Source organism: Pteropus alecto, unplaced genomic scaffold (assembly GCF_000325575.1).
Source record: "Pteropus alecto unplaced genomic scaffold, ASM32557v1 scaffold24, whole genome shotgun sequence".
Classification (NCBI taxonomy): Eukaryota; Metazoa; Chordata; class Mammalia; order Chiroptera; family Pteropodidae; genus Pteropus; species Pteropus alecto.
In genome coordinates this window covers 13,112,150-13,119,052 of record NW_006439192.1, presented here as the reverse complement: position 1 = coordinate 13,119,052, position 6,903 = coordinate 13,112,150, and positions in this window count along the sequence as shown.

Below are 6,903 nucleotides of genomic sequence, written 5' to 3'. Positions count from 1 at the left end.
TTTATAATCATTCCGAGCACCAAATGTGTATTTATTATACCACTGTAAATCCAATGTAGTTAACATGAATATCTGGTTTATAGGGCACACAACAGTTCTTATGTCTTATTCCCTGGTATTTTCCCATGAGCACTAGTTACCATATTTGTAAGAATTAAAAAAGCAAAATACTGTATGTCATGTAATCTCAGGTGAAATATTATCTTGCATAGAAATACATATTTACTGATTTTACTCCAGGTATTCTGATGATCTGAGAGTAAACAGAAGCTGGTTCATTTATTTTAATAATGGCAAATAGTTTTCAACTCCCTTGATATAATAATGGCAAATAGTTTTCAACGTCTCCTTGATTGGTTAGGACTGTCTGAAGTGAGAGTTGAAACCTTGAGCTGACCTCAGGGAAGTGTGTCATGATCACTTAGCAGTAACTGAGACAGAAAGGAAGGAGTCGTGGTGGCACTTATTCCACATCTTTACATCTGTGTACTAGCCAATGGTCTTGTTGACTAATATATTGTTAAAATCACAAATTTAACTTAATTCATAGTCAGAATATTCTCACTACCTATTAAGATTAATGATGGAAAGAAATGATACTAATCTTAGGCTAAATGTCATCATGATAAAGAAAATAAAGATAATGAAAAAAAAAATGTTTGCAATGTCAGAAAGCTTACCATAGGCATTAACATCTAAACATTGTCTGATTGTTGGTCTTGACCTTTTCATATGTCTCTCTCCATCTACACCTTTGCCATGACCTCATGAGGGGCAGACTCTATGTCCTTGCCTGTTGCCTTTGGACTTGCCGAATAACTTGTTTTGCCTAGTGACATGTGGGCAGAAGTCAGAGTATCCCAGGTCCAAGTTCTCTGGCTATAGAGCTTGTTTGCATTCCCACCCTTGTGCCTCTGCCATTGACATAGGAACATTCTATGGCTACCTCATCGGCCCAAGAAGGATGACAGACACAAGGAGTGGAGCTGTTGTAGACAAATCACAGACCTCCAATGAGAAGCAGAACCACTTGGCCAAGTCAAACCTGTTTAAAACCCAGTATTAAACTTGTGCTGATAATAAATGCTTTTTGCTATATTTTGCTGAGTTTTGGAGTGGTTTGTAAATAAAATATTTTTGTGGCAATAGCTAACTGGTACATTGCCCCTTGTAATACTGAGAACCAACATTCCTGAGTCAGGAAGACATGCACACTCAATGGAGATTAATCAAATCAATATTCTCACCTTATCTACATTAAGAAATCGGGGTCAAATGACTGTAGGAAATAAGCAAGATTTTTAAGGTTTACAGTGTTATGACAATCTACTTCCCACAGCAGAACAGTTTTAGAAGACAGGATATTTTTTAAATTAACTAAATATAGCAAGAGATATTTATTTATATAAAGAATCTTATATAAAGAATCTCATTTTTTCAATCTCTAACAATTAATCATTGAAAAATAGTTGTCTTTCTTTTCACAAGAGGAAAATATATGCACATAATTCAAGTGATCCATTCGTATTAGTGTGGTGTTTCCATTTTGTTATCCCTCTCCCATTTTAGAAATGCTTTCTCATTCTCTGTGTTAAGATGGTTAGGATTACCTAGAGATACAGCATTCTGAAGCAAATAAGGTAGATCCCTGCTCTTAAGATGGTCGTATCTGCCAGTGATCAACATCCTACTATAAATATGAGAATTAAAATCAAGACACAGGTGGGTAGTTCCTGGTCTAAACTGAAAATACTAAAAATTCTCTGGTTGTAATTTTATGTGAACCTATTTGTACCAGATCTTAAAATGTTCATTCTGCTCTCTTCTGCCTAAATTTGATAATGTTTTTATTGACTTATGCCTGTTTAAAATCCTAAACCGAGTAAAATGACATATTTTGCCTATTACCTAAATCTTGGTCTCAGTTATATCTGCTTTGATTCTACATTTAGATTTTCCATCCAGTTTTACCTGACATCTCTGACCAAGATATTGGTTTAATTCTCTGAAATTTGGGCATTTGCAGCATATCCTTTTCTCTACTAAATTCATCCCTTCCAAGTTATGTTTTCTTACCTATTGTACTATCCGTAGTTGTACACTCTTAGTCTGCCCTTGTCTCCATTATTTTGAAATAGCAGTGATATTTATTAAACTTCCCAACAAACTAGAGTAAACATGCAAAATAAGCACAGGCCATCATTGCTTGTTCAAACAGAGTAAAATCAAGTATAAAATATTTGGCATTGCTCAAGATCATTCTTTATCATATATCTGTATCTGACCTGTCTAGAACTGTGTTTGGGTGGGTTAGAGAAGAAGATGAGGTTGTGAAAGAGACTGAGGAAGTGTAAATGCTCCTCATGCTGATGGTGTCTGTGGGTCTCAGCCCTGGCAGGTCCCAGGTCTGGCTGTGATCCAGGCTCGCGGCTAGGAATAAGACCTCAAATTTAGAATGTTACATTAGTGTAGTAGGGCACCTGCGCCTAAAATGTGTAAACATAATTCAGCTTATTATATCACACATGTGTGTCAGAATGCTACCACTGTACTCTGATATATGTGGAGCCATGCAATCCCCTAGGAAGGAGAAGAGCAGAAGCGCACTCCCTGCAATAGAACTGCACCCCCCGCAACAGAAGCGCGCTCCCCACAATAAAATTGATGCCTGCTGCTTCATTCTCATGTCGGCCCCTTATGCATTTTTCCAGTGGGGCATCTGACCACCGAAACCTTCCCTTCTCTATCAGCTCGGCGCTGACAATGTCACACAAGCTGATATAGATCTGGGATCACCTATGTGCCTACTCTTACTATGAATAGGTACTCCTCTGAAAGAAACAAAATTAGTGGAAGGTGGCTGTCAAAAGCTTTATAAAACTACAATTCAGGGGGAGTTGTCCATCCTAACTATATTAAAATCCTACATAAAAATGTCAGAACGAAGTCTGAGTTAGACAGTAGACAGACAGTTGACTAAGTGTGCTTTAAACAGTCACAATTTTTAAAAGATTATTATTTATAAGAAAATGGCTTCCGGTAATGGCAGACAAGTATATATTCTACTTCTCCCACTGAGAAAAATTAGAAAAGATAGATAAAAATATGCAAAATCTCTGACTAAGAAGGGGAATCCTAAGAGAAGTCCAAAGAGTCTGGCCAGGCAATATTTTTTTTTTTTTTGGTGGTGGTTATGGGGTGGAGGAACACTACATTTTTCCCAATAGGATTTACCTAAATAAAAGTAGTGGCTGAAATACTGAGAAGCTATAGAGAATTTTGGTAATCTCATAAGGCTGGAAGGAAAAAAATCGGAGTTTAGATGCTGACAAGGAAAAATGACCTATTAATGGAGTCTTTTCAGTAAGAACCATCTGGGTCTACACCTTAAGACTAAGAATGAAATAGAAATAGACTAAGACTCAACTTCATTCAATGACTAGATTAAGTGATCTTCCCTACCCTAATGCTTTTCCAAAGCAAAAGTAAATTCTCTGTGGAGGAAGATGTGATTAAATTGTCAGGTTACAAAGCAATCAAGGGAATTCCAATGAGTAAGAAGCCCCTCTATGAAGAGAGAGGTCACATTTATGGTGTCACCTTTGACAAGGTATGAGAGAAAAAGGTGACTGCCATAGAAGAGGGAAAGAAAAAAAGTCAGATAAAATTGCAATTAATTCCTTAAGGCCAATGTGAGCTAGAGCATCAGTTTATAATAACTGGAGTTCCCAGAGGCAAGCTGAGTTAGCACTCATTTGTAAGATCTCCACAGACCTCAACTGGGTGCTTAAGAGAAAGACTGGGGGAATTAGAGGCAGTCTGCCTCTGTGGCTCAGACGTGTAGGAAACAAATGGCTACTGATAGTGGACAGGCATGAAACACTGTATACCTCCCTGAATCCTTCTATCATATGAAGCAACATCCCTACTAGAAAGAGAGAAAAAAACAGCCTTACTCCCAGGGACAACGGGGAAGAGTAAAATAGAACCTAATCTGCTTCTAGGAATGGAAAGAGACCCCTCCTTCTTGACCTCAGGTACTAGGCAAAGATCCACTACCTCTGGGAGAAGGGAAGAAGCAAAAGATGTCCACCCCTGGGGGATGAGCAGGAAGATAATTAGGCTCCCATCCTGTACCAAAGCATTAGCACAGATCTGCCACTGTTTGAGGAGATGCAAAAAAATTCTCTTCTACTCAACACCACCACAGATACAGTCAAATTTGGCTGCCATAGAGCAGGGCTAAGGAAAGGGAGATATACAAATCTCCAGATTCCCATAATCTGGGAGACAAAAATTGTAATACAATCATACATTGGGATACTATGCAATAATTAAAAGGAGCTATCCACACAAAATGGATGAACTCTATAATGTAATGATGATTGAAAGTCAAATATAAAAGGATGCATATCCCAAGATTCCATTTAGAGAAATTTAAAAATAAGTAAAATTAATGTACACTATTAAACATTATGAGAGAGTTTTCCTTGGAGAAAAGGAAGTAGTAACGGGAAAGTATCATGAGGGGGATTTCTAGGAAGCTTACAATGTTTCTTTTATGCTAATTATTCTAATAAGAAAATTTAGCTGCTACAAAATGCTAAATTGCACATTTCTGCTGTCAGGCATATAATCTAAATAAAAAGAAATTTTACACTAAGAATACACAGCAGTGCTTTCTAATACTAACAAAACTAGAGGGGGGAAACCCCAAATGAACTTGTGCATGTATATTGTATAATTGGATTATATTTTATAATTTCACTTGGATATTTTTATTTATCTTTTTATTTTCCCCTTGAAGTTTTCTGACCTACTTACCACCCTCAGTCATCATATTTTAGAATACATTAACTTAAGTCTTTCTTGAAGACTCTCAGATATAGCACTAATACTTCTTTAATCCAGAGGTATTTTTAGAAGCAATGTCAGAGACAAGCAGATGAGGAAGATGGACACAAAGAATAAATAATCCCATAATAGGAAATAAGCAAAAACTGAAATCTACTGAAACAAGCTGAAGAGGACTGAAATGGACTAGATTAAGGATATGCGTGGGGGGATCCAAAGGACACCAACATGGAATTTAATGACTGCAATGATCATCCACGTGGATGCCTGTTAATGCCACATCCACAATAGATCCTCTAACTCCTTAGTTCCTACTATTCCACAGGGACTGAGCACAGGAGCAGATTTCCATGAGCACGTTTCCAGACCCCTAAAGAGAACTGTATAAATAGTTCCCTTCCCATCACTGCATGCATTGACCAGACCTTTCAAAGTATTAAATAGCTACATCCTAAGAACAATTTTTGAACAAAAAATGAATAAAGCTGACAACACTCTCCAGTTATTAATGATTCTAATCTCTAGCGACAAAGTCATAAAGTATACAGTATACCTCTCTTTAGCTTAGGTCATGTACTATTTTTTTTTTTTTGGTCATAGAAGTTTTATTATTATTATTGTTAGTTTCAAGTATATAATACATTGGTTAGATATTTATATAGTTTATAAAACTATCCCCCCAATTGCTCTTTCTCTCCTCTGGCTCTCCACCTAGCCATTACATTAATGCTAACTACTTTCCCTATGCCATGCTGCCCATCCCTGTGACCATCTATCGACTACTAATTTGTACTTCTTTAACCCTTCACCTCATTCTTCCAACCCCCAATCCCCCTCCCCTCTGGCCATCACCAGATTATCCTCTACATTTGGTTCACATACTATTTTTAATGTGAAGTTACAAACAAAAGAGTTGAAAATTGAAGTATTTTTTTTACTAGAGTTGGAATACATAAACGGCAAAAATCAAATGAACACTCTAAAACTGAAAAACACCGTATCTAAAATTTATATCTCAATGGATGAGTTTATTTTATTTTTTAAAATCAATTTATTTTTTATGGTGACATTGGTTAATGAAATCTAATAAGTTTCAGCTGTACACTTTAAAAGTAAGATATATATATTTATATTGTATGTTTAACAGTAAGATATATATATATATTTATATTAAATGAGTTTATCAGTATGCTGGATACAGCAGAAGTCAGCATTAGTACACTGGAATATAAATAAGTAGTATATACAAAAACTAATGCATAGAGAAAAAAAGAGTGAAATAGAACAGAGCATAAGAAACATAAAATATGCTGGAAAGTTAAACACAGATGTAATGGGAGTCTAAAAACGAGAGAAAATATAGCTGAATCAATAGTCAAAGAAAAAAAGAGGAAGAAATTTCCTAAATTGATTTTAAAAAATGAAGTTCCTAAAGCTCAACAAATCCCAAGCAGGTTAAGTTGCACATCATAGTAAAATGCTGAAAATTACAAAAAACATTTTTAGTGGCTACAATACAGTCAGAGATCAATAGGAATAATGGAAGTCAAAAGACAACAAAATGACATTTTAAAAGTTATGAAAGATAACTATATACCTAGAATGCTATACACAGTGAAAATATAACTGAAGACAAAAATAACGATGTTCTCATACAACAAAAACTGGGGAATTTTTGTTGGTCTGAACTAGAAAAAAAGATATTAAAGAAGTTCTTCAGACAGAAAAAATGATCCTAGACAGAAACATGAAAATGTTAGGGATAATAAATATCACCAGAAGAAGAAAATATGTGGTTAAATATAACTAAATTTAACTATACCAAACAATGATTGTAATGGTATAGTTTAAAACATTTTTAGCACTAAATTATATATAAAAGGTGAGATCAAGAGAAATGGAGTTAGTATGAATGAAGAGGTAAAAGTAATCATTTGTTTTAACTGTAATGGGTCAAAGGTACATGATAGAATTTCTAGGTAACTAAATTTAAATAAACATTATTAAAAAGTTAATCAAAGGAAAATGTAATTAATAAAAAAACTGTGA